A 10,115-nucleotide genomic window follows, 5' to 3' on the forward strand; every position below is an offset into this window, starting at 1 on the left:
AAAAGCTTTACCAGGGAGTTCGTCTGTAACATTTGGACCTCATAGAATGACCTTAAATTAGTGCAGTGGGAAAACTGAAAATAAGAACAGCTTTTGTTTGCTCAAAACTGATCTGGCCCCTAACATGACACAAGCCCAACAGCTCTCCCTTTTTCAATAACATTGCGGCAGGAGCACACTCACCCATGGAAATGCAATATTGTGTGCTCGTATGTAGAGGATCTACTCAACGCCAGGTCTGATGCTGTACAATGTTTTGCATAATATACCATTATACTCACATGGTAAGGTGGTAAGAACCCCACCCCCCACCCCCAAGCCCTATAGATGGCTAAACCTCAATTTACCCCGGACTTCTGCAGAAATTGTATGGCATATGCACCAGCGGGATTAATAACAGAGGATGAAGCGGGCAGGTGAAATGCGCTGTCTCCCTCTTTCATCCACGCCGGTCATAGTCCTAATGTTATTTGCCTGTGTTTGCGTGGAGAAAGGGATGCTACAAAAGAATGGCTTGCATTTTTCTTTCCCTAAAATGTTAGTCTCCGATGAAGAAAAAGAAGAAATGTTTCTGCAGGGAGGGGGAATAGGGTTGGTAGGACACCATGCTAACAGCCCTATGTGGACTGTTTAAAAGCTGGGCTGTGTTACCGGCCTAATTGATTGATGTGGTTTAGTCTTCAAATAGGTATTTAGAGAACGGTTTAAATGCGAATAACTGAGCAATACCTTATTAAAACTAACTGGCTGAAAAATTTATAAATTTACAGCTGGTTCAAATAAGAAAGGAAAGCCCATGTCATTTCCTTAAGGAGTAATGATAGTCTGCAGTGTCAACATGGCTTTAGTATATACACATTAAAGTGCTTGTATGCATGAGTCTCTATTTATGGGGTAATGGCATGCAAAATTTCAGATGGGTATTAAAATGGAGCATATTTCCTCTCTTGTAATTGCAGAATGGGAGAGAACTAATTTAATTATTTTTTGCCTCTAATTTAATATTCAGCAAACTATTTTATTTTCTCAAATATTGTAAAAAAGGATTTTCTCCCTGACTTAGACTTTATTTACTAAGTTTCATGGCTGCAGTATGTAAATTTTATATCTGAATTGAAAAAAACACTCTTAAAAATAGAAGTTGTAATATAAACATGCTCAACTTAAACTACAGTGGTGTTATAGCCATGTGGATGTGGCACCATAATTATAGTTTAAAAAGCAATTAAGATAAAAGCCAGTACAAAGAGATCAGCCAAATATCAAGAGACTAAATTCTAAGCAAAACAAATCCCTAACTTCAAGCTAAACAAACTTTTGGTGGTCCATGTACTCAACGTTTTAATATTCATATATAGACATGCAAACATACAGAGGGTTTGGGCTTCAAAAATGTGCCTTTAGCAGCAAACTGAGTTCAAAACCTCTCAAAGCTTTTCTGGAAAAAAATCATAATGGACATCTCCAAACATTTTAGGGCAGTTAAGCTGTGGGTTTCAGTGCTCATGGTTGACTCCTGTGCTGGGGTCAAATTGCCCATCCTCTGTCATGTGGAACCAGGATCTGCAATTCGGCTCCTCCCTGGAGGTGTGTTGGGCAGCGCTGCTCTGCTGCTGCTGGAAACCTTGGCAAAGATTTGGGCTCTTTTCTGGTGAAGTACTGAGGCACTGCGAGATGTCTGATCAATGTCCTGTGCAGTCTGTACTGTACTAGCAGGTTTTAGGTTGTATGTAAATATAAATATAGTAATACACATGTACACGCATAGTGTACATGTTTATGTTAGATGTGTGTTGCACAGAGACATGTTTGAATGAATATTTGCACATAAATTCTATATATTCATGTAGATATGCAGTCCTGGACATATATAGATAAGAACTATATGCATTTTGCCCTGACATCCCTTTTTATTCCTTTTCTGTATCAATTTCTATTACAAACACATTCATATATTACAAACCCAACTAAAACAGACTGTAGAAGACAATTATAGCCCTACTCTATGCTTTTTGCATCTATAACAATCCTACACGATTTAATACTTTGCTGGATTGCTATTAAATGATAGACTTTCCAATAGGAGAGTGTAGTTTTCTGTGCAATTCTGTAGGCAGAATGGCTATGGAATCAAAAACAAAATTACAAAGCAAAAACTGACTTCTGATGTATTCAGTTTTATGGGATTTTTCCATAAGGGAATACATTATGTCTTAACTAGTGTTTTGCCTTAAAACATAAGTTTTGTTGAACCAATTAAATCAACCAACTAATCTTGCACATGAAACATTAAACAAGAATGAAGTGTCTGCAATTAGCAAATAGCTTTGATGTGACTAAATATCTATCTCTATGCATCACCAACGTTCTGGGTTTAAGTCCCAGATGATGTTAGACATGCTGAATGTAAATGTTTGCTGTCTATATGTTTCCAAGCAGCTGAGTCTTGGAGCAGCAACACTGCTGGGTTCAGAGAGATGGAAAACCAGATGCCAAGTCCTATTACTAGGAAAGGGTGTGTTTGCATGAAAACATGGGTAAAAAGAAATAAAAGCCAGCAAGCAAGCCCTGACATGGCATTGCACTGAAAGGGCAGGCAAAAAGCACCTAGTTAATACCCCTAAACCCAAAAATATTCTTTAAACCAGAAATATTCTTTAAAAGCTAGGCTAGAAGGAAAAGAAGTATGAATAATATGATAGTCCAAAAGTAGTGTATAGTGTAGAGCAGCCCAACTCTGCCAGCCTGGGAGAAAGCCCCCCAGCCTGGGCAACACTTCCCTCCTGGGCAGCAGCGATTTCAGGAACCTGATACTTAGAGTTTTAGAAACTTTAGAGGCATGAGAAGTTGTGGAGGTGTGGCTTAGTAATTGCTCACCTTTTTTGTGCAAACACCAAAATACCGCCCCGGCCAGGTTGCTTGGGAAGTACTGATGTGTGCGGGAGCAGGTGTGGATGTTGGTGGGGCCCCGGTGTGATTGCAGCGTGGGAAAGGAGGGACCCACAGCCCAGCCCAGCCCGCTCCGATCAGCCTGGAAGTCAAACAAGCACTTTCTGTTTAGAGAAATTCTTTAGAACTCAAACTCTTCCGCACTGCGACTGTCATCTCACGCCATGTTTGTACCATATTCAGCACAGTAAAGTCAGGCTCCAGACCTTTCTTTCACATTTTAATTTTTTTTTTTAATGTTTTGGTGTATGTAATGGTTTTGCTGTTTTGCTCCAGAGAGAAACTGAGACCTTCAGAGGTTAATCATGAGACAGGCATCCCTCAGTTACAGCTAAGGAAGGGGCAGGCTTAAATACCCAGCTGGATTCAGGCAGCAGAAAGACACAAGTCTGTGTCTCTCCAAGCAGCTCAGCGTGCTGATTGCTGAACTGCTACCTTGGAGGCAGAGCTCTCCCAACCCAGCTGAGAAGTGCCATTTATTTTGTATGAATAATTCAATATTCACTAGATTTAGGCTGAGGAGGTCAAGGAGAACCTGAGCAGGACCCACCTCTGAAGACCACCAATGAATTATTTTGGTACCACCATGTGAGGCATTACAATCCAGTCCTTTGGGTGAAGTGAGGAGCAAACCTGAACTGTGAACCAGGGCTGGTATTACCTTGATGCAAGAAATAGTAACTGAACTAGGTATGCAGGGGTGGAAAAAGAAAAGTGATGCTGGAAGGACACAATCCATTTTAAGAATCTATCATCACAAAATAAATAAACTCACAGTTTACGGCAAACCTCACAATTTAATGAAAAATAAAATCAATAAGAAATAGTAATGAGAAATAATTGTTTCCTTGAAATGTCAAAAATGACTGGAGCGAGTTATCTGTAGTGAGAAAACTTGTGCTTTCTCCAGAACATATGGGTGATTTTCACTGAACATGGAAATCCAACTAAGCAAACAGGTGCAGAGATTTGCGCTTTTCCCCTTGCATCTGAACGTCTTGTTATCACACCAGCAATTAATATTTTGTATATCTCCTGAAGATAACTTACAAAGATGAATTAATCAGGCATCGCAGCACCTCAGGGTGTGTGTGTGTCAATATTAGCAGGCACACTTTGCAAGAAGGGGAAAAGGATTCCCAGAGATCATGTATGACATCCCGTCAGCATGATGGGCAGCACCCTCCCAACGGCTTCATCATATGTGCTACACATTTAACCATAATTTTACAGGAGGGATATTACAAAACACTGGTGCAATAGCTGCATTCCTCCTCCTTCTTCCTGTCCAAAGTCTGCCTTCAGAAATAGGTTTTGGCCATTGTACACATTTATTGGTTAGTGTTGAGTATCCCAATGTTGCCTGTACATGGGGAAAAGGGGGTGGTGGGGAATAGTCATTACATGTGTGTGGACACTGGTAATTTTCTTGATTTCAGATGTTTTGCTAGTTATGACGAAAAAAGAAAACAATTACAAGTGGTAAAAACGAATGTATCTGAGACAGTATTTTGAAGACTGGCATATCTCAAAAAAATCAGCAAAGGTGAGTGGTATAAATAAGACAACTCCTGTTCCTGCAGCATTGCTACAGGTGCTTGGAGAACATGCCTCAAAAGGCAGGAGGCAGCTTGAATAATTCACACCAAAGAGACTGAAGATTGCTGCTCTCTTCCAGTTTAAGTTAAAAATAATATTTCTCTTCTCATTGCTGACTTGCCTGAATGTGGTCGGGTCCAGAAGTGCTATGCTCTAGCTATGGAGTGATGATGAAAGAGACAACAGCTTGGACATGCTTGCTCCAGCATGGAGCAGGGAATCAGTCCTCTTCCTCACTGAGGTGAAGTCAAGTGAAGAAGGAACAACAGACACAGGACCAGGGCTTTCATCTTGGGATAAACATCAGGCTCCTGGCCCTGCCAAGAGCTCAACATTTTGTACCAGGTGAAAGAGCTACAAAACCAGAGGTCTCCTCTGACCGGAAAACCCTGTTGTGGAGCTGGACTGGGTCAGTCACTCAGATGAGATTCCTATGTCCAGAGCCTGGTTTGTTGACGTGGCTGACTATGCATGCCAGGCACTGACACAAGGTGCTTGGGCTTGCACCCCAGCTCAGCAGCAAGCACCCTGCAAGTATGCATCTCCCACCAGCCCACCGCCCTCTTGCTTCATGGCACCCTGGCCCCAGTCTGCTCACCAACAAGGTCAAAATTTTCTAGGGCAATCTGCCAGACAGACGATGCAACTGCAGAGCCTGTGCTTCCTTCAGGAAGCAGGCTGGAATGGCAGGAATATGTACGGAATACGATACCTCATTAGTTAACATCAAAAATTCCTGTGAAATAATAATTTTTAACTCATTGCCAATTAAATTAAATTCATACATGTCTGTAGTAACATTTGGGTCTCCAGGAAGAATCGGTGTTCAATTAAAAGAGAAGCCAAACACCATTAAAATAGAAAAGTACACTAAGTGCGGTTGAATTCCACCTGTTCATTCCAGATGTTTGCAGTGATTCACACATCTAAAGGCTCAGTAAATAGAGCTAATGATGGTTCAGAATATCTTAATACCAGTAGCTGCATCACTTAAAACCAGAGATGCTTAAACAGGGTTAGAAGGCATGCTTCTAAAAACTTTGTAGGCATAACCTGCCCTTGTGGCATACTACAGCTTGAATTTGCTTGAGGATCCAAGACTCAAGCAATTCTCTGGAGATCTGCTTCAGATTCCTGGTTTAACAAAGGCAGGAATCTGTGGATTAAGAAGAACAGAAAAGGGAGGACAAAAAGAAAGATGGCTCCTATGAATGCAAAGTGCAGCCCTCCGAAATATATGCTGGGAAGCCAAATATTACCTGGCACTGTCTGCATTTGCTGCTTTTTATGCCATGGGCAAGTATTGTTCCCCATGTGTATGTCTGTGCAAGGGCAGCTGCTCTCACAGCATGTTTACATTTATGCACAGGGAAGCTAAATTTCTCCTGTTTTGTAGCCACTCTGACTTTAAATTCTCTGGGTAATTTATTTATTACCAACATTACTTATTGCTGTACTTAACATATTTCCTTAACAGGGCAGCATTGCAGAGTTGGGATCTAAAGAGCACAATTTTCCTTGCATGGGAATGGTTCCTGATGGTTAAACATCATGCTCTGAGCTGCCAACAGATTAGGACTTGTGGAAATCCTCTGCAATTAAAGGAAAACCATTCAAAGAAACTCTTTTCCCAGCCTGGGAACTAATGAAATTGGGATTCCTACAGATTGCTGCCCCAAGTCCCCAGCCCCTTCCTCACGCACATTCTGTGCTGAACCTTCCTTTTGTGTTCCCCATGAGCTCAGCACAGACATTTCCAGTTGGCAAATTCCACAACATTTATAGGAATTGAGTGTCTTTGAGATCTTTTGCCCCTCCATCAGTTCTATTGAAACTTGGCTGCAGATTTTAAAACTGCAAGTCATGGAGGGAGAAGACATGGGTCAGCATTGTTTTTGGAAACAAGACTTGTACCTGGGGTTGGAGGTGACTTTTGAAGACCCACCAGGAGATACCATTTTCAAAGCAGAGGACTCTACACTTAGAAAGCTTTCCCCACTCTTCAGGTTCTAGGGAGCAGTTGTAGAGTGAGTCCTAGCCAGTTTGATATATTTCTGCTGGACCTGTTGCCCCCAGGAGTCTAACTGGGTATTGCAAAACCAGAACTGTTCCTACTCCAGGCACACCCAATGTCCTGTGGTAATCAGAGTATCTCAGGCATACAAGCATTTTGTGGTCCATAGTTCCTTAGTAGGCATATGGACCATCCCTTGAAATATGTTCAAAGAAGACATAAGTCTTAGCAGCAGTCTTAAGGGTCATTGAAGCAATAACCACAGGCTCTTCTTTATAGTAACTTCCTCTGTTTGTCATGAAAGGATCTCAGTGCTCAAAGCCAGGGGACGCTGGGATGTAGGGCCAGGAGGGTTTCATGAAGCCACCTCACCCATCCTCTGCCTTAAGGCAAGATTAGGGCTAGCTTACTACTCCTGACAGATTTTTGTCTAATCTGATCTTAAAAGCCACCCACGAGGTCCTTGGACACTCTGCTCAGCAGTCCCGTCAGTTCAGCACTGTTCTTAATGCAAAATGAGAATATGAGAGTGGGAGAGTATGGACTGCAGCTGCCCCTCTCTCTAAGGACACTCAAAATTCATCACTACTTTGGGAAAAGAAAGCACTATTTTCTCATCACAGTTTCTTGTGGGCTCCTGGCAACGTTCCTGCATGGACAACCTGGAGTTGGCCATGAAGCTCTGTGCTGGGTGGCACTTGGTGGGAGCAGCTGGGGATACACCAGGCAGAGCAGAGCCGGCAGCTCGGGAAGCAGGAATGCTGCTCCGGCCAAGGAGGAGGGTTGTGTTTCTTTCCCTTCTGCTGTTCGCTCCCTTGCACGCATAGCGTTTCTGCAGGCTGTGCACAGGGACCAGGATTTGGGCATTAATTAATAGGATTATTTCTTATGAATTCCTTCTTCCCTTTTCCGTGGGCTGTTTTACGAGTAGTGGTAGGTTTGACTTGCCTTCAGTAAAATGCCAGGGGTGGTTTTGCAGGGCTAGGGATGGGATGATAGCTATCTGATATGGGGCACATCCTCAAATTAGGAGAAACACGGGACAGCATATTACCATTCCCTTCAGCTTGTACATGGAGATACTTTCACTAATATACCACATCTCTCACACATTAAGAATCCCTCCTCCCCCCCCCCCCCCATTTGATATTCCCTGGGGGAAGCAAGATGGGATCCCAGCATCGTGCCTGGAGGATGGTTTGTGTGCACTAACTTTCCCCTTCAAGTAGGATTTTGCCAAAACCCAAGGTTTGAAAAGATCAGTTGTGTGGTGAAGGAGCAGCTCAAACCAAGGAGGCACTGAATACCTTTGCTGCTGCTCTCGTCTCAGAATCTCTTTTCTTCATTATTGTAATACAGCCTTTCATGTGATTTCTCTATGTAACCGATAACGTTCTTGAGCTTGCATTTCACAGGAAAGGTTATTTTTGAAAAGAATAAAGAAAATCCTTATCAACCTACACGCTTGTTGTAGGAATGCCAACTCTCTTATAAGTGCAGGCCCATCCATTCCTTTATTTTGATGTGAAAAAATCTCCTGGCCTGCAACTACAACATGTAAAAGGTATTGCAAGCAGAACTTGATCTCATCTCACTCTGAAGACAGCAGGGACTTTCTCCCCCCGAATAAATCCCAAACAAACACCCCTCTTGCGCCTAGCTTTACTGACAGCTTCAGCAACAAGAGATAAACTTCAACCTGTGTTTCCTTTCCAAGCTTAGTTGTTCAACACTTTTTCTCCCCTCCTGTACCTGCTTCGATCTCCTGCAAGAAGCAATTATCCAAATGATATTGTGGCTGGGGATAACTTAATATCCCTCCTGATACAGTGCAGTGATATCATGGCAGCTTCTGCAGGTCTCAATGGATTTAACACAGCGTGCCTCAAAAAAAGGGTCCTCCTCCAAAGGGGTCTTTGAATCTGTCCTCCATTATAAGCACATCTTGCAGAAATGAAAGAGGGAATGGCAAAAATTCATGCCTAGGAAACTCAGTTCCTTGCCCAGGAGCATTCAGACCAATTGTTGCCCTCTAAGGGAGGTAAAACGGTCAGTTATTCTGACTGTTCACAAATGTCTAGGAGTCCCTGTCCTACTTCATGTCCATTGGAAGATGGAGAAGGGGATCACGGCTCTCAGATACTCATTCAAAACAGATGCCTCCCTTCCACAAAATCACATTTCTGGGACAAATGAGCTTCCACACAAGAAGTGTTATAAATATCCAAAGAAAACTTGCCTCTGTATTCTTACATTCTCAGAAAATACAGCATCAAGTTAATTTCAAGGTCAGTGGGGGGATCCGGGTGTGGTGTGGTAAAGGCAATTCACCAGAAACTTCACATGGCAAAGCCCACCCTGGAGGAAGCTGGAACAGATGCAAAAGGGGGATGGGGGTAGCCTTATTGCTATGGAGCCCTGCTGTCAACCCGTAGCGAAGGTAACATGGCAAGTGGGAAAAATGCAAAACCTGCTGAAGGGACAAGACATAGATTTTCTGTAATTAGCAGCTGATGCCCATTGATTTTTGAAATAGCAACTCTTTAAAATAAAACAGGTTGCACAATGGTCATGCTGGCCCAGAAAAATGCGCCTGAGCTCCTGGGTCTGCTTCAGTGACAGATAACAGTGACACCACCACGGCTTTTAGCATCATTGACGTGTACATGCAATGGAGCAGGGACTGCATCTAAAAACCCTTTCGACCTCAGACCAATTTGTGTAAACAAACACAAGTGTTTCCAAGGCTTGATTGACTGAAGTCAGCAAGAAGGTTTCTGTTGACTCCACTGGGCTCCAGATAAGGTTCTTCAGTTCAGTACTATCCAAAATGCATCTGCTTTTCTGCTTTAGTGCTATTGTTTGATGAAGGTCAAAACCAAATGAACCTTAATTAGCTTCAAACTGAGTTTCCATGTTTACAACATACTGGTTTATAGTTCTGTACTTAATTCAGGTATATATATTGTCAATCATCTGTGAACTCTGGCTTCTCTTAAAATGCCTGTTTGTCTCACAGCCTCTCACTAACTACAATGCCATATTTCTAAATTCTCATATAATCAAAGGTACACTAAAAATAGAGGAAATTCTTGCATATCAGGACAAAAAAAATGCACACAACTTCTTTGCTCACTGATGCAACCAAAACACCCAGGAGTTATTATACTGTGCAGTCCCTTGACAGAGACTTTTATTTCATGGAAATTACTATGATTAAGATTCGAATGCTTTTTTTCCATTTTCGCACATTACTTAATCAATGTGAAGTACTGTGTAAAAATTGCATCTCTTCATAACAGTGATTTTGACCAAGTCAAGTGTTGCTGCTAGAATCCTAATCCAGACTTGTGATTCAATTATCATTTAGAGATTTTCTAAATTCAAATTAAGTTTACAAAAAAAAAAAGAAGTTAATATCAGTATGGATCATTTGTAGGTTTTATCAAAATAGTTTCCTGTTGCAAGAGAATGTAAAACATGTTGGATTTTTTCTGTTTCATTTACTTCTTTAACTTAATGTGAAAAATATACAGAGCTGCATGGAATCTGA

The 10,115-nt window shown here is 41.9% G+C and overlaps 1 long non-coding RNA gene across 1 annotated transcript in view; it reads left to right on the forward strand.

Moving 5' to 3' along the window:
- The window catches only part of LOC308066726, a 44,589-nt gene that overhangs the window by 16,264 nt on the left and 18,210 nt on the right, over positions 1-10,115 (forward strand). The window lies entirely within an intron of this gene.

The sequence above is a fragment of the Falco punctatus genome (assembly GCF_963210335.1).
Source record: "Falco punctatus genome assembly, chromosome: 7".
NCBI lineage: Eukaryota > Metazoa > Chordata > Aves > Falconiformes > Falconidae > Falco > Falco punctatus.